This window comes from Heterodontus francisci, unplaced genomic scaffold (assembly GCF_036365525.1).
Source record: "Heterodontus francisci isolate sHetFra1 unplaced genomic scaffold, sHetFra1.hap1 HAP1_SCAFFOLD_377, whole genome shotgun sequence".
Lineage (NCBI taxonomy): Eukaryota > Metazoa > Chordata > Chondrichthyes > Heterodontiformes > Heterodontidae > Heterodontus > Heterodontus francisci.
The window spans coordinates 969,812-990,929 of NW_027142041.1; the positions used below are offsets into that span (position 1 = coordinate 969,812).

The 21,118-nt window shown below is 46.3% G+C and overlaps 1 protein-coding gene across 7 annotated transcripts in view; it reads right to left on the bottom strand.

Annotated features, from left to right (window-relative positions):
* Nucleotides 1–21,118, bottom strand: part of LOC137366356 (uncharacterized) — a 65,855-nt gene that overhangs the window by 24,671 nt on the left and 20,066 nt on the right. For 4 of the 7 annotated variants that reach the window (XM_068028253.1, XM_068028251.1, XM_068028254.1 and 1 more), the window contains 2 exons: nucleotides 20,777–20,947; nucleotides 9,667–9,837 (listed from right to left, as the gene is read on the bottom strand). The gene's annotated coding sequence lies outside the window, so the exon portion shown is untranslated. Of the gene's footprint in view, nucleotides 1–9,666; nucleotides 9,838–20,004; nucleotides 20,168–20,776; nucleotides 20,948–21,118 lie in introns of those variants that run through there. The other 3 variants (XM_068028255.1, XM_068028252.1, XM_068028257.1) reach the window with 3 other exon arrangements.

The window sequence follows — 21,118 nt, forward strand, 5'->3', positions numbered from 1 at the left end:
AGCCCAGAGTGGCAGTCAAGCCTGGGGCCTTCTGGTCGATATGGCTTTGTACTCCTGATGTGGGCAAACGAGAACTTTGTACAGCTGTAGCATAACTTCTCATTATATTCTAGCCCACTAGTTAGAAAGGCTACCATTCCATTCGACTCTCATTATTTTTTGTACCCGACTGCTACATTTTATTGATCTGTGCAATTGCATTCAAAATCTCTTTGGAACCCCACTGCTCCTAGATTTTCACCATTTTAATAAATATTGAATCATAAAAATGGTTAGAGCAAAGAATGAGGCCATTTGGACCATCATTTCCGTCCTGGCTTTCTGCAAGAGCAACTCACCTTGTCCCACTCCACCGCATCTTCCCCACAGACCTGCAATTTTTTCTATTAAGATAATTATCCAATTCCGTTATGAAAACCTTGATTGAATCTGACTCCACCACACTCTCAGACAGTGCATTCCAGATCCTAAACACTCACTGAACCTGCCTCCACCGCACTCTCAGACAGTGCATTCCTGATCCTAAACACTCACTGAACCTGCTTCCACCACACTCTCAGACAGTGCATTCCAGATCCTAAACACTCACTGAACCTGCCTCCACCACACTCTCAGACAGTGCATTCCAGATCCTAAACACACACTGAACCTGCCTCCACCGCACTCTCAGACAGTGCATTCCAGATCCTAAACACTCTCTGAACCTGCCTCCACCGCACTCTCAGACAGTGCATTCCAGATCCTAAACACTCACTGAACCTGCCTCCACCACACTCTCAGACAGTGCATTCCAGATCCTAAACACTCACTGAACCTGCCTCCACCGCACTCTCAGACAGTGCATTCCAGATCCTAAACACTCTCTGAACCTGCCTCCACCACACTCTCAGACAGTGCATTCCAGATCCTAAACACTCACTGAACCTGCCTCCACCACACTCTCAGACAGTGCATTCCAGATCCTAAACACTCACTGAACCTGCCTCCACCACACTCTCAGACAGTGCATTCCAGATCCTAAACACTCACTGAACCTGCCTCCACCACACTCTCAGACAGTGCATTCCAGATCCTAAACACTCACTGAACCTGCCTCCACCACACTCTCAGACAGTGCATTCCAGATCCTAAACACTCACTGAACCTGCCTCCACCACACTCACAGACAGTGCATTCCAGATCCTAAACACTCACTGAACCTGCCTCCACCACACTCTCAGACAGTGCATTCCAGATCCTAAACACTCACTGAACCTGCCTCCACCACACTCTCAGACAGTGCATTCCAGATCCTAAACACTCACTGAACCTGCCTCCACCACACTCTCAGACAGTGTATTCCAGATCCTAAACACTCACTGAACCTGCCTCCACCACACTCTCAGACAGTGCGTTCCAGATCCTAAACACTCACTGAAACTGCCTCCACCACACTCTCAGACAGTGCATTCCAGATCCTAAACACTCACTGAACCTGCCTCCACCACACTCTCAGACAGTGCATTCCAGATCCTAAACACTCACTGAATCTGACTCCACCACACTCTCAGACAGTGCATTCCAGATCCTAAACACTCACTGAACCTGCCTCCACCACACTCTCAGACAGTGCATTCCAGATCCTAAACACTCACTGAACCTGCCTCCACCACACTCTCAGACAGTGCATTCCAGATCCTAAACACTCACTGAACCTACCTCCACCACACTCTCAGACAGTGCATTCCAGATCCTAAACACTCACTGAACCTGCCTCCACCACACTCTCAGACAGTGTATTCCAGATCCTAAACACTCACTGAACCTGCCTCCACCACACTCTCAGACAGTGCGTTCCAGATCCTAAACACTCACTGAAACTGCCTCCACCACACTCTCAGACAGTGCATTCCAGATCCTAAACACTCACTGAACCTGCCTCCACCACACTCTCAGACAGTGCATTCCAGATCCTAAACACTCACTGAATCTGACTCCACCACACTCTCAGACAGTGCATTCCAGATCCTAAACACTCACTGAACCTGCCTCCACCACACTCACAGACAGTGCATTCCAGATCCTAAACACTCACTGAACCTGCCTCCACCACACTCTCAGACAGTGCATTCCAGATCCTAAACACTCACTGAACCTGCCTCCACCACACTCTCAGACAGTGCATTCCAGATCCTAAACACTCACTGAACCTGCCTCCACCACACTCTCAGACAGTGTATTCCAGATCCTAAACACTCACTGAACCTGCCTCCACCACACTCTCAGACAGTGCCTTCCAGATCCTAAACACTCACTGAAACTGCCTCCACCACACTCTCAGACAGTGCATTCCAGATCCTAAACACTCACTGAACCTGCCTCCACCACACTCTCAGACAGTGCATTCCAGATCCTAAACACTCACTGAACCTGCCTCCACCACACTCTCAGACAGTGCATTCAAGATCCTAAACACTCACTGAACCTGCCTCCACCACACTCTCAGACAGTGCATTCCAGATCCTAAACACTCACTGAACCTGCCTCCACCACACTCTCAGGCAGAGCATTCCAGATCCTAAACACTCACTGAACCTGCCTCCACCGCACTCTCAGACAGTGCATTCCAGATCCTAAACACTGACTGAACCTGCCTCCACCACACTCTCAGACAGTGCACTCCAGATCCTAAACACTCACTGAACCTGCCTCCACCACACTCTCAGGCAGTGCACTCCAGATCCTAAACACTCACTGAACCTGCCTCCACCACACTCTCAGACAGTGTATTCCAGATCCTAAACACTCACTGAACCTGCCTCCACCACACTCTCTGACAGTGCATTCCAGATCCTAAACACTCACTGAACCTGCCTCCACCACACTCTCAGACAGTGTATTCCAGATCCTAAACACTCACTGAACCTGCCTCCACCACACTCTCAGACAGTGTATTCCAGATCCTAAACACTCACTGAACCTGCCTCCACCACACTCTCAGACAGTGCGTTCCAGATCCTAAACACTCACTGAACCTGCCTCCACCACACTCTCAGACAGTGCATTCCAGATCCTAAACACTCACTGAACCTGCCTCCACCATACTCTCAGACAGTGCATTCCAGATCCTAAACACTCACTGAACCTGCCTCCACCACACTGTCGGACAGTGTATTCCAGATCCTAAACACTCACTGAACCTGCCTCCACCACACTCTCAGACAGTGTATTCCAGATCCTAAACACTCACTGAACCTGCTTCCACCACACTCTCAGACAGTGCATTCCAGATCCTAAACACTCACTGAACCTGCCTCCACCACACTCTCAGGCAGAGCATTCCAGATCCTAAACACTCACTGAACCTGCCTCCACCACACTCTCAGACAGTGCATTCCTGATCCTAAACACTCACTGAACCTGCCTCCACCACACTCTCAGACAGTGTATTCCAGATCCTAAACACTCACTGAACCTGCCTCCACCACACTCTCAGACAGTGTATTCCAGATCCTAAACACTCACTGAACCTGCCTCCACCACACTCTCAGACAGTGCATTCCAGATCCTAAACACACACTGAACCTGCCTCCACCACACTCTCAGACAGTGCATTCCAGATCCTAAACACTCACTGAACCTGCCTCCACCACACTCTCAGGCAGAGCATTCCAGATGCTAACCACTCACTGAACCTGCCTCCACCACACTCTCAGACAGTGCATTCCAGATCCTAAACACACACTGAACCTGCCTCCACCACACTCTCAGACAGTGTATTCCAGATGCTAACCACTCACTGAACCTGCCTCCACCACACTCTCAGACAGTGCATTCCAGATCCAAAACATATAATATTCCGAGGGGGCTTGACAGGGTAGATGCTGAGAGGATATTTCCCCTCATGGGGGAATCTCGGACTACAGGGCACAGTTTCAAAATAAGAGGTCCGCCTTTTAAGAAGCAGATGAGGAGTTTTTTCTCTCAGAGGGTTGTTAATCTTTGGAATTCTCATCCCCAGAGAGCAGTGGAGGCTGGGTCATTGAATATATTCAAGGCGGAGTTAGAGTTTTGATCCACAAGGGAGTCAAAGGTTATGTGGGGTGGGGGGGGGGGTGCGGTTAGGGTGTGCTGGTGGGGGGCAGACAGGAAAGTAGAGTTAAAGCCACAATCAGATCAGCCATGATCTTATAGAATGGCAGAGCAGGCTCGAGGGGCCAAATGGCCTACTCCTGCTCCTAATTCATATGCTGTTATATTCTTAAGATCTATGCACATGAAACCTCAGAAAACTCTCTTCCTGCATTCTCTTTAGAACTGTACCATTGAGTAAATATTGTCTCTCCCTATCCCTTCTGCCAAAATGTATCACCTCACACTTCTCTATATTAAATTCCCTCGCCACTTTTCTGCCCATTCTGCTAGCCTATCGATGTCCTGCTGCAGTCGATTGGTATCATCCTCACTGTCTGACACATCTCTAAGTTTGGTATCCTCGTCAAATTTTGAAATTTTACTCTGTATTCCAATATCGAAGTCATTCCTATATATATCAAAAAAAAGAGTGGTCCCAGTACTGACCCTTGGGCAACACCACTGTCTACCATCCTCCAGTCTGAAAAACAACCATTTACCACGACTCACTGTTTTCTGTTCTTAAGCCAATTGGACACTGACCCTCCTATTCCATGAGCCTCAATTTTGTTAACCAGCCTTTTATGTGGTTTGTCAAACGCTTTTTAAAATCCATATAGACAACATCCACCATTCCTTTCATCAACCTTCTCTGTTACTTCATCAAACTGTTCAATTAAATTGACCAAACATGATCTGCCTTTTTACAAATCCATTCTGACGCTCCTTAATTAACTCAAACCTCTCCAAGTGCCTGTTGATTTTTTCCCAGATTATTGCTCCTCAAAACCTTACCCACCGCTGATGTTAAACTACTTTAGTTTAACCGGCCTGTAGTTACTAGGACTGTCCTTACACCCTTTCTTGAATAAGAGGGTCACATTTGCCACTCTCCAATCCTCTGGCACCTCCCTTGTATCTAGCGAAGATTGGAAGATTATGGAAAGCCCTTCGGCTATCTCCACTCCCACTTCCTTTAGAAAGCAGGGATGCAGGTCATCCGGACCAGGGGACTTATCCACTCTAAGCATATCCTGCCTGTCATTTTTTACCCCATCCATTACCTCCACAATCTCAACTCTACCAATATTTTTGTCACCATCCTCTTCCTTACGAAACACCGATACAAAGTACTCATTAAATATTCTTGCCTTGTCCTGTGCCTCTAAGCACATATCATCCGCTTTGTCCCTAATAGGCCACACCCACATCTTACCACCTGCTTACTATTTACATACTGGTAGAAGATTTTTGGGTTAATTTTTATCTTAACAGCCATTCTATTCTCATATTCTCTCTTTACCAACCTTATTTTCCTCTTTACTTCCCTTCTTCTTGTATTTCGTCTGGTTCTCACTTGAACTATTCCCCCTGACATGCAACATATACCCTCTTTTTCTCAATCTCCCTCATCATCCAAGGAGCTCTGTCTTTGGTTTACCCACTTTTCATCCTTGTTGGAATGTACCTAACCTGTACCTGAAGCATCTTCTCCTTAAAGATCACCCATTGTTCTGCTACCATTTTTCCAGTCAGTCTTTGGTTCTATTTAACCCTGGCTAGATCCCCTCTCATCCCATTGGAATTAACCCTCTTCCAATTTCAAAGTTCTACTTTCAATTGTTCATTGCTCTTCTCCATTTCTAATCTAAACCTTATGATACAATGATCACTCTTGCCCAAGTGCTCTCCCACAGACACTTGGTCCACCTCATTTCCCAGCACCAGATCCAGCAATGCTTCCTTTCTAGTTGGACCGAGAACATGACGTTCTCCTGAACACATTTCAGAAATTCTTTCCCCTCCTTACCCTTTACTCTGACATTGCCCAAATTGATATTTGATGAATTAACGTCCCTCAATAGCACCATGCTAAACCTGTCTTTGTATTCCTCATAGTCCTTCTTAATGTGCTCCTATTTAATGTGGTACTACATTCTCCTCTAGTACTCTCCAACACTCACACTTTATGCACCTTATTCCTCTTTACTACTTCTATATGTTGGTGCCCATCTCCCTGCCAATTTAGTTTAAACCCACCCCAACCACACTCGTGAACCTCCCATTGGTCCCAGTCCTGTTGAGGTGCAACCCGTCCATGTTGAATAGTTGCTTCTGCCCCAGAACTGGTTCCAATGCCCCAAGAATCTGAAGCCCTCCCTCCTGTACCGTGCTTCAAGCTATACATTGATCCTCCCTAGCTTCCTATTTCTACTCTCGCTAGCACGTGGCACTGGGAGTAATCCAGCGATTACTACCTCCGAGGTCCTACTTTTTAACTTCTTCCCTAGCTCCAGGAAATCTGACTGTCGGACCTCAATACCTGCTCTCTCTATGTCGTTGGCACCAATGTGTACCACAACTTCTGGCTCACTCCCTTCCCCTGCAGAATATTCTGCTCCTTCTCCATGATGTCCTTTACCCTGACACCAGGGAGGCTACACACCAATGTGGACTCACAATGACGGTTACAGAAATCCCTATCTTACCCTGTTACTATGGAATCTCCTATAACGACTGCATTTCTACTCTTTGCTGTTCCCTCCTGTACAGTCCCTTGCCCAGTGGTGCCCTGGTCTGGACTGCACTCCTTCAAGGTGTCGCTACTCCCAGCAATCTCTAAAGCTCGGTACCAGATTGAGAGTGGCATATACCCCAAAGACTCCTGCACTTCCTGCCTCTTCCTACTCTTCCGGATGGCCACCCACCTACTATCCTGAACTCCTACTGCCTGTGGGGTGACCACCTGCTGGAATATACAATCCAGGAAACTCTCCTGCTCCCTGATGCTCCGCAGTGACTCGAATTGCTACTCAAGCTCGGAAATCCTGAGCTCAATCTGGAGCAGATGGAAATGCTTCCAACACACCTGGTCCCCCAAGACATAGGAAGTGTCCTGAAGTTCCCACATGGTACAGGAATTGCAGCAATGGTCTCAGCTTTCCATCCATGATCTGAAAAAAAAACCCTATTTCCTCTTTTAAAATCTGTTTAGTAGCTTGCTTAACTATTAATTTTGATTACAGTCTCCAGACCTGCTCTGTGCGAATACTCTTACTACTAACTCACTTGCTGTTATACTTACCCCACTGGTATTGATAATACTTTAATTTTTTTTTACCTTGCTCCCGATGCTCAGACTCACTCTGCTCTGTCACTGAATCATAGAAAGTTTAACACAGAAAGAGGCCACTTGGCCCATCGTGTCTGTGTCGGCCGAAAAACGATCCACCTATTCTAATCCCACCTTCCAGCATTTGGTCCGTAGCCCTGCAGATTACAGCACTTGAGGTGTATATCCAGACTCCTTTTGAATGAGTTGAGGGTCTGTACCTTACCTACCCTTTCAGGCAGTGTTTTTCCTTATCTCCCCTCTAATTTTTCTACCAATCACTTTCAATCTATGCCCCCTCATCACTGACCTCTCTGCTAAGGTGAATAGACCCTTCACCTCCACTCTATCCAGGCCCTTCACAATTTTGTACATTTCAATCAGATCTCCCCTCAGCCTTCTCTGTTCCAAGGAGAACAACCCCAGCCTATCCAATCTTTCCTCATAGCTGCATTTTTCCAGTCCTGAAAACATCCTCACAAATCTCCGCTGTACCCTCTCTAGTGCAATTACATCCTTTCTGTAACGAGGTGACCAGAACTGCACACAGTACTCAAGTTGTGGCCTAACTAATGAGTTATACAGTTCCAGCATAACCTCCCTGCTCTTATATTCTACACCTCGACTAATAAAGGAAAGGATTCCATATGCCTTTTTAACCACCTTATCAACCTGTCCTGCTACCTTCAGGGATCTGTGGACATTCACTCCAAGGTCCCTCACTTCCTCTACACTTCTCAGTATTTTCCCATTAATCTTGTATTCCTTTGCCTTGTTTGACCTCCCAAATGCATCACCTCACACTTCTCCAGGTTGAATTCCATTTGCCACATTTCTGCCCATCTGACCAGACCATCAATATCTTCCTGCAGCTACAGCTATCCTCCTCGCTATCTACCACATGGCCAATCTCAGTGTCATCCGCAAACTTATTACTCATGCCCCCTACATTTACATCCAAATTCTAATATGGACCACGAAAAGCAGGGGACTCAGTACTGAGCCCTGTGGAACGCCACTGGAAACAGCCCTCCAGTTAAAGGTCTGTAAAGGAAACCCGACCGAGCCCGTATGCTGGACCCAGAGGTGCGACCCGATCCGAACCAGACGCATGTCGTCGGGTCCTGTCAGGGTCGGGTCAGGTAGCAGGCCTGTGCATCAGTACAGGCCTGCTACCTGACCCGACCCCAACAGGACCCATGTGTTGGGTACGGGTTGGGACGGGTTGCACTTCCGGGTCTAGCATTCGGTCTCTGTCGGGTTTCTTTTGCAGACCTTTACCTCACATATAACGCTATGCAACAGGGCATTGCAGTGCCTTACTTCCAGTCACTAAAACACCCGTCAACAATTATCTTTTGTTTCCTGCCACTGAGCCAATTTTGTATCCACCTTGCTGCATTTCCCTGGATCCCATGGGATTTTAATCTTTTAACCAGTCTGCCATGTGGAAACTTGTCAAAAGCCTTGCTAAAATCCATGTAGACCACTTCAACTGCACTACCCTCATCTATCTTCCTTGTTACCTCCCCAAAAATTCAATTAAGTTGGTCAAACAAGATCTTCCCTGAACAAATCCATGCTGACTATCCTTGATTAACCTGTGCCTTTCCAAGTGACAGTTTATCTTGTCTCTCAGAATAGATTCCAATAATCTTCCCACTACTGAAGTTAGACTTACTGGCCTGTAATTAGTCAGTCCACTCTTCGCTCCTTTTTAAACCGAGGTACAATGTTAGCAGTTCTCCAATCCTCCGGCACCACACCTGTATCCAGTGAGGACGGAAAAATGATGATACTCCCACAGTCTCACTCTCTCTGTCTCCTACTGACTCCCTGCCACTGCTTGTATCTATATTCAGATGGAGAATCAACGTGTTTACGTACCCACCTTCTCCACGCCCTCCCCACTACCCCAATATTCCAATATAACACACCCCCTCCCCTTTAGCCACTGTGCATGTCCCAGATCTCTGAAAGTGTTATTAAATTTGATCTCATACCCTACTAATTTTTTCTTTTCTTATATCTTTTGGACTGAAGTGGAATTTCACTGTAAAGAAGATATCAGGGAGAAAGAGTACAACACAGCCTGTATAGCACAGGATGCAGCTGGATACCAGGTTACAATGGGATTACAGATCTATCAGAACCAGGGTCAGGGCCAGGGCCAGGGAAGCTTTGCGAAGAGGTGCAGAATATCTGGCAGTTTTCCTCCTTCCCCATTACGCAGCTTTCATCCAACTACTCCAGAGAGTGACAATCTAACCCCACAGCCCACTCGTCCCAGTCCCAAGACCCCATTAGATCAAAACTACTAATTGTCTTGTTTCTGGAAGTGAGTTTGTAAAACGTGTTGGGAACCCACAGCCATGTGAACAGAACTTACAAGCAAATCAGATGTGTAAATCTACACGATTACACATACAAATCAATATTACCTCCTGGAACCCAGTGGTGCTGGTTAGAGACAGGTCTGCAGGGGTTTCGTGTTCCTTCCCAGCACTTCTCTTCAATTGCTCTCCATTCAGCTACAAAAGCTCATGGAATTCCTGTTAAATTCCCCTCTTATTCTTACAGACAGCTGGCTCAGGCTCCCACTCGACTCTGTACTGTGTAAAAGAAAAAGACTTGCAGTTACATGACCAACAGACATTTACAGCTAATGAAGTATTTTTCAAAGTGTAGTTAATCTAATGAGACCAGTCTTGAGAATGGGACATTATCAGCTAACACACATCTCCCAGCATGCCCATCAGTGGAATTTGCTACTCTCTCCCAGTCTGGCCCGTGATCTCACTGTGGGAGCCTTGCCAAAAGGAACAGGAGGGATTCAAATTGTGGTGTGGATTTTTCTCAGCAGAGAATGGAACAGTGTGGTTGGATGTTGCTGGTCACTCTGAGACAGCCATCCTGGGTTTGGTTGCCTTGGCCTATGGGTTTTCTTTAGAGATGAATCAGCAGAACACTGAGTCAGGTACATGGTTATTTCCTGTCTCACTGCCCAAATATCCCAGTGATGTGTCAGTATCAGAGAACTTTCAGAATAAGAAACGCAAAAGACATGAGAAGGGAGAAGATATCGCAGCAAACAGAGCAGCCTAGGAAACAAACAAACTAACCAGAAAGTAGCTAACATGAGAGCACAGGGTTTGACATTGAAACTTCATGGAGTTAACATTGCTGCTCCTCCGATTGAGGGAAAAGTACATAAAAAACTGAGGAAATTTAAAAACTGAAAGGACAAAATTGGGAGTGAATTTTAGGAGGTCTCCAGATTGCTGGGATACATTGAATGTTTACATTAAAAATGATGTATTCAGGATCATTCTAAACACATTTATGTTTTACAGTTGATAGATTTTTAAAAATCTAAAACCAGGAAAACAAAGTGACATTTAGGTTTTTGATGGATCACATTTCCACTGGGGAAGATGCTCACTGCTGTGATCAATAATTGAAGGTGGGCCTGACAAGATGCACAGGACCCTCAAATAAAATATTCACCCCTTTAAATAATCCCCAGGTGCACTCCTGGCACCAGTGCATCTGCTGTATCTGATATGGCAGCTGGAAAGAGAGCACAACTCCTGCCCATTATACTGGGACCTTAATAGGTCAACAGCCTCATGTTAGGCTGGGGAAGTCAGATTGAAGGATATTGAGAGAAACTGGGACTGAAGGATATGGAGGGGGCCTTTGACAAGGTCCCTCATGGCAGACTGGTACAAAAGGTGAAGTCACACGGGATCAGAGGTGAGCTGGCAAGATGGATACAGAACTGGCTCAGTCATAAAAGACAGAGGGTAGCAGTGTAAGGTGCTTTTCTGAATGGAGGGCTGTGACTAGTAGTGTTCCGCAGGGATCAGTGCTGGGACCTTTGCTGTTTATAGTATATATAAATGATTTGGAGGAAAATGTAGCTGGTTTGATTAGCAAGTTTGGTGGAGTTGCGGATAGTGATGAGGATTGTCAGAGGATACAGCAGGATATAGATCGGTTGGAGACTTGGGCGGAGAAATGGCAGATGGAGTTTAATCCGGACAAATGTGAGGTAATGCATTTTGGAAGATCTAATGCAGGTGGGAAGTATACAGTAAATGGCAGAACCCTTAGGAGTATTGACAGGCAGAGAGATCTGGGCGTACAGGTCCACAGGTCACTGAAAGTGGCAATTCAGGTGGATAAGGTAGTCAAGAAGGCATACGGCATGCTTGCCTTCATCGGTCGGGGCACAGAGTATAAAAATTGGCAAGTCATGCTGCAGCTGTACAGAACTTTAGTTAGGCCACACTTAGAATATTGCGTGCAATTCTGGTCGCCACACTACCAAAAGGATGTGGAGGCTTTGGAGAGGGTACAGAAGAGGTTTACCAGGATGTTGCCTGGTCTGGAGGGCATTAGCTATGAGGAGAGGTTGGATAAACTCGGATTGTTTTCACTGGAACGACGGAGGTGGAGGGGCGACATGATAGAGGTTTACAAAGTTATGAATGGCATGGACAGAGTGGATAGTCAGAAGCTTTTTCCCAGGGTGGAAGAGTCAGTTATGAGGGGACATAGGTTTAAGGTGCAAGGGGCAAAGTTTAGAGGGGATGTGCAAGGCAAGTTCTTTACACAGAGGGTGGTGAGTGCCTGGAACTTGCTGCCGGGGGAGGTGGTGGAAGCAGGTACAATAGCGACGTTTAAGAGGCATCTTGACAAATACATGAATAGGAGGGAATAGAGGGATATGGACCCCGGAAGTGCAGAAGGTTTTAGTTTAGGCAGGCAAAACGATTGACGCAGGCTTGGAGGGCCGAGTGGCCTGTTCCTGTGCTGCACTGTTCTTTGTTCTTTGTTCTTTGTTGAGAGAAACTGGGATTGAGGAATATTGAGAGAAGGTTGAACTGAGGGATATGGTAAGAAACTGGGATAGAGAGAGACAGTGATAAGGCGGGGGTAATCTATGAAAAATGGAGTGTCTTGTATCCAAGAGTTTCCAAATTTGAAGCTTTCTGTAACCATAGAAAATGGTGACCATGATTCTTGAAGACCGTTTGCAGCCTCATTCTCAGTATCTGAATAAGGGACAAAAAGCTGAAGAGTTTAGGAAAACACTGTGTAATTCTTCTCATCCTTTAACCAAAGGCAAACTGCAGGGTCACATCTCTTGAGATGAGTGAACAGAGCCCAGAGTGGCAGTCAAGCCTGGGGCCTTCTGGTCTATATGGCTTTGTACTCCTGATGTGGTCGAACGAGAACTTTGTACAGCTGTAGCATAACTTCTCATTATATTCTAGCCCACTAGTTAGAAAGGCTACCATTCCATTCGACTGTCATTATTTTTTGTACCCGACTGCTACATTTTATTGATCTGTGCACTTGCATTCAAAATCTCTTTGGAACCCCACTGCTCCTAGATTTTCACCATTTTAATAAATATTGAATCATAAAAATGGTTAGAGCAAAGAATGAGGCCATTTGGACCATCATTTCCGTCCTGGCTTTCTGCAAGAGCAACTCACCTTGTCCCACTCCACCGCATCTTCCCCACAGACCTGCAATTTTTTCTATTAAGATAATTATCCAATTCCGTTATGAAAACCTTGATTGAACCTGACTCCACCACACTCTCAGACAGTGCATTCCAGATCCTAAACACTCACTGAACCTGCCTCCACCACACTCTCAGACAGTGCATTCCAGATCCTAAACACTCACTGAACCTGCCTCCACCACACTCTCAGACAGTGCATTCCAGATCCTAAACACTCACTGAACCTGCCTCCACCACACTCTCAGACAGTGCATTCCAGATCCTAAACACTCCCTGAACCTGCCTCCACCACACTCTCAGACAGTGCATTCCAGATCCTAAACACTCACTGAACCTGCCTCCACCACACTCTCAGACAGTGCATTCCAGATCCTAAACACTCACTGAACCTGCCTCCACCACACTCTCAGACAGTGCATTCCAGATCCTAAACACTCACTGAACCTGCCTCCACCACACTCTCAGGCAGAGCATTCCAGATCCTAAACACTCACTGAACCTGCCTCCACCACACTCTCAGACAGTGCATTCCAGATCCTAAACACTCACTGAACCTGCCTCCACCACACTCTCAGGCAGTGCATTCCAGATCCTAAACACTCACTGAACCTGCCTCCACCACACTCTCAGACAGTGCATTCCAGATCCTAAACACTCACTGAACCTGCCTCCACCACAATCTCAGACAGTGCATTCCAGATCCTAAACACTCACTGAACCTGCCTCCACCACACTCTCAGACAGTGCATTCCAGATCCTAAACACTCACTGAACCTGCCTCCACCACACTCTCAGACAGTGCATTCCAGATCCTAAACACTCACTGAACCTACCTCCACCACACTCTCAGACAGTGCATTCCAGATCCTAAACACTCACTGAACCTGCCTCCACCACACTCTCAGACAGTGCATTCCAGATCCTAAACACTCACTGAACCTGCCTCCACCACACTCTCAGACAGTGCATTCCAGATCCTAAACACTCACTGAACCTACCTCCACCACACTCTCAGACAGTGCATTCCAGATCCTAAACACTCACTGAACCTGCCTCCACCACACTCTCAGGCAGTGCACTCCAGATCCTAAACACTCACTGAACCTGCCTCCACCACACTCTCAGACAGTGCATTCCAGATCCTAAACACTCACTGAACCTGCCTCCACCACACTCTCAGGCAGAGCATTCCAGATCCTAAACACTCACTGAACCTGCCTCCACCACACTCTCAGACAGTGCATTTCAGATCCTAAACACTCACTGAACCTGCCTCCACCACACTCTCAGACAGTGCATTCCAGATCCTAAACACTCACTGAACCTGCCTCCACCACTCTCTCATACAGTGCATTCCAGATCCTAAACACTCACTGAACCTACCTCCACCACACTCTCAGACAGTGCATTCCAGATCCTAAACACTCACTGAACCTGCCTCCACCACACTCTCAGACAGTGCATTCCAGATCCTAAACACTCACTGAACCTGCCTCCACCACACTCTCAGACAGTGCATTCCAGATCCTAAACACTCACTGAACCTGCCTCCACCACTCTCTCAGACAGTGCATTCCAGATCCTAAACACTCACTGAACCTGCCTCCACCACACTCTCAGGCAGAGCATTCCAGATCCTAAACACTCACTGAACCTGCCTCCACCACACTCTCAGACAGTGCATTCCAGATCCTAAACACTCACTGAACCTGCCTCCACCACACTCTCAGACAGTGCATTCCAGATCCTAAACGCTCACTGAACCTGCCTCCACCACACTCTCAGACAGTGTATTCCAGATCCTAAACACTCACTGAACCTGCCTCCACCACACTCTCAGACAGAGCATTCCAGATCCTAAACCCTCACTGAACCTGCCTCCACCACACTCTCAGGCAGAGCATTCCAGATCCTAAACACTCACTGAACCTGCCTCCACCACACTCTCAGACAGTGCATTCCAGATCCTAAACACTCACTGAACCTGCCTCCACCACACTCTCAGACAGTGCATTCCAGATCCTAAACACTCACTGAACCTGCCTCCACCACACTCTCAGACAGTGTATTCCAGATGCTAACCACTCACTGAACCTGCCTCCACCACACTCTCAGACAGTGCATTCCAGATCCAAAACATATAATATTCCGAGGGGGCTTTACAGGGTAGATGCTGAGAGGATATTTCCCCTCATGGGGGAATCTCGGACTACAGGGCACAGTTTCAAAATAAGAGGTCCGCATTTTAAGAAGCAGATGAGGAGTTTTTTCTCTCAGAGGGTTGTTAATCTTTGGAATTCTCTTCCCCAGAGAGCAGTGGAGGCTGGGTCATTGAATATATTCAAGGCGGAGTTAGAGTTTTGATCCACAAGGGAGTCAAAGGTTATGTGGGGTGGGGGGGGGGGGGGGGTGCGGTTAGGGTGTGGTGGTGGGGGGCAGACAGGAAAGTAGAGTTAAAGCCACAATCAGATCAGCCATGATCTTATAGAATGGCAGAGCAGGCTCGAGGGGCCAAATGGCCTACTCCTGCTCCTAATTCATATGCTGTTATATTCTTAAGATCTATGCACATGAAACCTCAGAAAACTCTCTTCCTGCATTCTCTTTAGAACTGTACCATTGAGTATATATTGCCTCTCCCTATCCCTTCTGCCAAAATGTATCACCTCACACTTCTCTATATTAAATTCCCTCGCCACTTTTCTGCCCATTCTGCTAGCCTATCGATGTCCTGTTGCAGTCGATTGGTATCATCCTCACTGTCTGACACATCTCTAAGTTTGGTATCCTCGTCAAATTTTGAAATTTTACTCTGTATTCCAATATCGAAGTCATTCCTATATATATCAAAAAAAAGAGTGGTCCCAGTACTGACCCTTGGGCAACGCCACTGTCTACCATCCTCCAGTCTGAAAAACAACCATTTACCACGACTCACTGTTTTCTGTTCTTAAGCCAATTGGACACTGACCCTCCTATTCCATGAGCCTCAATTTTGTTAACCAGCCTTTTATGTGGTTTGTCAAACGCTTTTTAAAATCCATATAGACAACATCCACCCATTCCTTTCATCAACCTTCTCTGTTACTTCATCAAGCTGTTCAATTAAATTGACCAAACATGATCTGCCTTTTTACAAATCCATTCTGACGCTCCTTAATTAACTCAAACCTCTCCAAGTGCCTGTTGATTTTTTCCCAGATTATTGCTCCTCAAAACCTTACCCACCGCTGATGTTAAACTACTTTAGTTTAACCGGCCTGTAGTTACTAGGACTGTCCTTACACCCTTTCTTGAATAAGAGGGTCACATTTGCCACTCTCCAATCTTCTGGCACCTCCCTTGTATCTAGCGAAGATTGGAAGATTATGGAAAGCCCTTCGGCTATCTCCACTCCCACTTCCTTTAGAAAGCAGGGATGCAGGTCATCCGGACCAGGGGACTTATCCACTCTAAGCAGAGCCAGTTTTTCCAGTATATCCTGCCTGTCATTTTTTACCCCATCCATTACCTCCACAATCTCAACTCTACCAATATTTTTGTCACCATCCTCTTCCTTACGAAACACCGATACAAAGTACTCATTAAATATTCTTGCCTTGTCCTGTGCCTCTAAGCACATATCATCCGCTTTGTCCCTAATAGGCCACACCCACATCTTACCACCTGCTTACTATTTACATACTGGTAGAAGATTTTTGGGTTAATTTTTATCTTAACAGCCATTCTATTCTCATATTCTCTCTTTACCAACCTTATTTTCCTCTTTACTTCCCTTCTTCTTGTATTTCGTCTGGTTCTCACTTGAACTATTCCCCCTGACATGCAACATATACCCTCTTTTTCTCAATCTCCCTCATCATCCAAGGAGCTCTGTCTTTGGTTTACCCACTTTTCATCCTTGTTGGAATGTACCTAACCTGTACCTGAAGCATCTTCTCCTTAAAGATCACCCATTGTTCTGCTACCATTTTTCCAGTCAGTCTTTGGTTCTATTTAACCCTGGCTAGATCCCCTCTCATCCCATTGGAATTAACCCTCTTCCAATTTCAAAGTTCTACTTTCAATTGTTCATTGCTCTTCTCCATTTCTAATCTAAACCTTATGATACAATGATCACTCTTGCCCAAGTGCTCTCCCACAGACACTTGGTCCACCTCATTTCCCAGCACCAGATCCAGCAATGCTTCCTTTCTAGTTGGACCGAGAACATGACGTTCTCCTGAACACATTTCAGAAATTCTTTCCCCTCCTTACCCTTTACTCTGACATTGCCCAAATTGATATTTGATGAATTAACGTCCCTCAATAGCACCATGCTAAACCTGTCTTTGTATTCCTCATAGTCCTTCTTAATGTGCTCCTATTTAATGTGGTACTACATTCTCCTCTAGTACTCTCCAACACTCACACTTTATGCACCTTATTCCTCTTTACTACTTCTATATGTTGGTGCCCATCTCCCTGCCAATTTAGTTTAAACCCACCCCAACCACACTCGTGAACCTCCCATTGGTCCCAGTCCTGTTGAGGTGCAACCCGTCCATGTTGAATAGTTGCTTCTGCCCCAGAACTGGTTCCAATGCCCCAAGAATCTGAAGCCCTCCCTCCTGTACCGTGCTTCAAGCTATACATTGATCCTCCCTAGCTTCCTATTTCTACTCTCGCTAGCACGTGGCACTGGGAGTAATCCAGCGATTACTACCTCCGAGGTCCTACTTTTTAACTTCTTCCCTAGCTCCAGGAAATCTGACTGTCGGACCTCAATACCTGCTCTCTCTATGTCGTTGGCACCAATGTGTACCACAACTTCTGGCTCACTCCCTTCCCCTGCAGAATATTCTGCTCCTTCTCCATGATGTCCTTTACCCTGACACCAGGGAGGCTACACACCAATGTGGACTCACAATGACGGTTACAGAAATCCCTATCTTACCCTGTTACTATGGAATCTCCTATAACGACTGCATTTCTACTCTTTGCTGTTCCCTCCTGTACAGTCCCTTGCCCAGTGGTGCCCTGGTCTGGACTGCACTCCTTCAAGGTGTCGCTACTCCCAGCAATCTCTAAAGCTCGGTACCAGATTGAGAGTGGCATATACCCCAAAGACTCCTGCACTTCCTGCCTCTTCCTACTCTTCCGGATGGCCACCCACCTACTATCCTGAACTCCTACTGCCTGTGGGGTGACCACCTGCTGGAATATACAATCCAGGAAACTCTCCTGCTCCCTGATGCTCCGCAGTGACTCGAATTGCTACTCAAGCTCGGAAATCCTGAGCTCAATCTGGAGCAGATGGAAATGCTTCCAACACACCTGGTCCCCCAAGACATAGGAAGTGTCCTGAAGTTCCCACATGGTACAGGAATTGCAGCAATGGTCTCAGCTTTCCATCCATGATCTGAAAAAAAAACCCTATTTCCTCTTTTAAAATCTGTTTAGTAGCTTGCTTAACTATTAATTTTGATTACAGTCTCCAGACCTGCTCTGTGCGAATACTCTTACTACTAACTCACTTGCTGTTATACTTACCCCACTGGTATTGATAATACTTTAATTTTTTTTTACCTTGCTCCCGATGCTCAGACTCACTCTGCTCTGTCACTGAATCATAGAAAGTTTAACACAGAAAGAGGCCACTTGGCCCATCGTGTCTGTGTCGGCCGAAAAACGATCCACCTATTCTAATCCCACCTTCCAGCATTTGGTCCGTAGCCCTGCAGATTACAGCACTTGAGGTGTATATCCAGACTCCTTTTGAATGAGTTGAGGGTCTGTACCTTACCTACCCTTTCAGGCAGTGTTTTTCCTTATCTCCCCTCTAATTTTTCTACCAATCACTTTCAATCTATGCCCCCTCATCACTGACCTCTCTGCTAAGGTGAATAGACCCTTCACCTCCACTCTATCCAGGCCCTTCACAATTTTGTACATTTCAATCAGATCTCCCCTCAGCCTTCTCTGTTCCAAGGAGAACAACCCCAGCCTATCCAATCTTTCCTCATAGCTGCATTTTTCCAGTCCTGAAAACATCCTCACAAATCTCCGCTGTACCCTCTCTAGTGCAATTACATCCTTTCTGTAACGAGGTGACCAGAACTGCACACAGTACTCAAGTTGTGGCCTAACTAATGAGTTATACAGTTCCAGCATAACCTCCCTGCTCTTATATTCTACACCTCGACTAATAAAGGAAAGGATTCCATATGCCTTTTTAACCACCTTATCAACCTCTCCTGCTACCTTCAGGGATCTGTGGACATTCACTCCAAGGTCCCTCACTTCCTCTACACTTCTCAGTATTTTCCCATTAATCTTGTATTCCTTTGCCTCGTTTGACCTCCCAAATGCATCACCTCACACTTCTCCAGGTTGAATTCCATTTGCCACTTTTCTGCCCATCTGACCAGACCATCAATATCTTCCTGCAGCTACAGCTATCCTCCTCGCTATCTACCACATGGCCAATCTCAGTGTCATCCGCAAACTTATTACTCATGCCCCCTACATTTACATCCAAATTCTAATATGGACCACGAAAAGCAGGGGACTCAGTACTGAGCCCTGTGGAACGCCACTGGAAACAGCCCTCCAGTTAAAGGTCTGTAAAGGAAACCCGACCGAGCCCGTATGCTGGACCCAGAGGTGCGACCCGATCCGAACCAGACGCATGTCGTCGGGTCCTGTCAGGGTCGGGTCAGGTAGCAGGCCTGTGCATCAGTACAGGCCTGCTACCTGACCCAACCCCAACAGGACCCATGTGTTGGGTACGGGTTGGGACGGGTTGCACTTCCGGGTCTAGCATTCGGTCTCTGTCGGGTTTCTTTTGCAGACCTTTACCTCACATATAACGCTATGCAACAGGGCATTGCAGTGCCTTACTTCCAGTCACTAAAACACCCGTCAACAATTATCTTTTGTTTCCTGCCACTGAGCCAATTTTGTATCCACCTTGCTGCATTTCCCTGGATCCCATGGGATTTTAATCTTTTAACCAGTCTGCCATGTGGAAACTTGTCAAAAGCCTTGCTAAAATCCATGTAGACCACTTCAACTGCACTACCCTCATCTATCTTCCTTGTTACCTCCCCAAAAATTCAATTAAGTTGGTCAAACAAGATCTTCCCTGAACAAATCCATGCTGACTATCCTTGATTAACCTGTGCCTTTCCAAGTGACAGTTTATCTTGTCTCTCAGAATAGATTCCAATAATCTTCCCACTACTGAAGTTAGACTTACTGGCCTGTAATTAGTCAGTCCACTCTTCGCTCCTTTTTAAACCGAGGTACAATGTTAGCAGTTCTCCAATCCTCCGGCACCACACCTGTATCCAGTGAGGACGGAAAAATGATGATACTCCCACAGTCTCACTCTCTCTGTCTCCTACTGACTCCCTGCCACTGCTTGTATCTATATTCAGATGGAGAATCAACGTGTTTACGTACCCACCTTCTCCACGCCCTCCCCACTACCCCAATATTCCAATATAACACACCCCCTCCCCTTTAGCCACTGTGCATGTCCCAGATCTCTGAAAGTGTTATTAAATTTGATCTCATACCCTACTAATTTTTTCTTTTCTTATATCTTTTGGACTGAAGTGGAATTTCACTGTAAAGAAGATATCAGGGAGAAAGAGTACAACACAGCCTGTATAGCACAGGATGCAGCTGGATACCAGGTTACAATGGGATTACAGATCTATCAGAACCAGGGTCAGGGCCAGGGCCAGGGTCAGGGCCAGGGAAGCTTTGCGAAGAGGTGCAGAATATCTGGCAGTTTTCCTCCTTCCCCATTACGCAGCTTTCATCCAACTACTCCAGAGAGTGACAATCTAACCCCACAGCCCACTCGTCCCAGTCCCAAGACCCCATTAGATCAAAACTACTAATTGTCTTGTTTCTGGAAGTGAGTTTGTAAAACGTGTTGGGAACCCACAGCCATGTGAACAGAACTTACAAGCAAATCAGATGTGTAAATCTACACGATTAGACATACAAATCAATATTACCTCCTGGAACCCAGTGGTGCTGGTTAGAGACAGGTCTGCAGGGGTTTCGTTTTCCTTCCCAGCACTTCTCTTCAATTGCTCTCCATTCAGCTACAAAAGCTCATGGAATTCCTGTTAAATTCCCCTCTTATTCTTACAGACAGCTGGCTCAGGCTCCCACTCGACTCTGTACTGTGTAAAAGAAAAAGACTTGCAGTTACATGACCAACAGACATTTACAGCTAATGAAGTATTTTTCAAAGTGTAGTTAATCTAATGAGACCAGTCTTGAGAATGGGACATTATCAGCTAACACACATCTCCCAGCATGCCCATCAGTGGAATTTGCTACTCTCTCCGAGT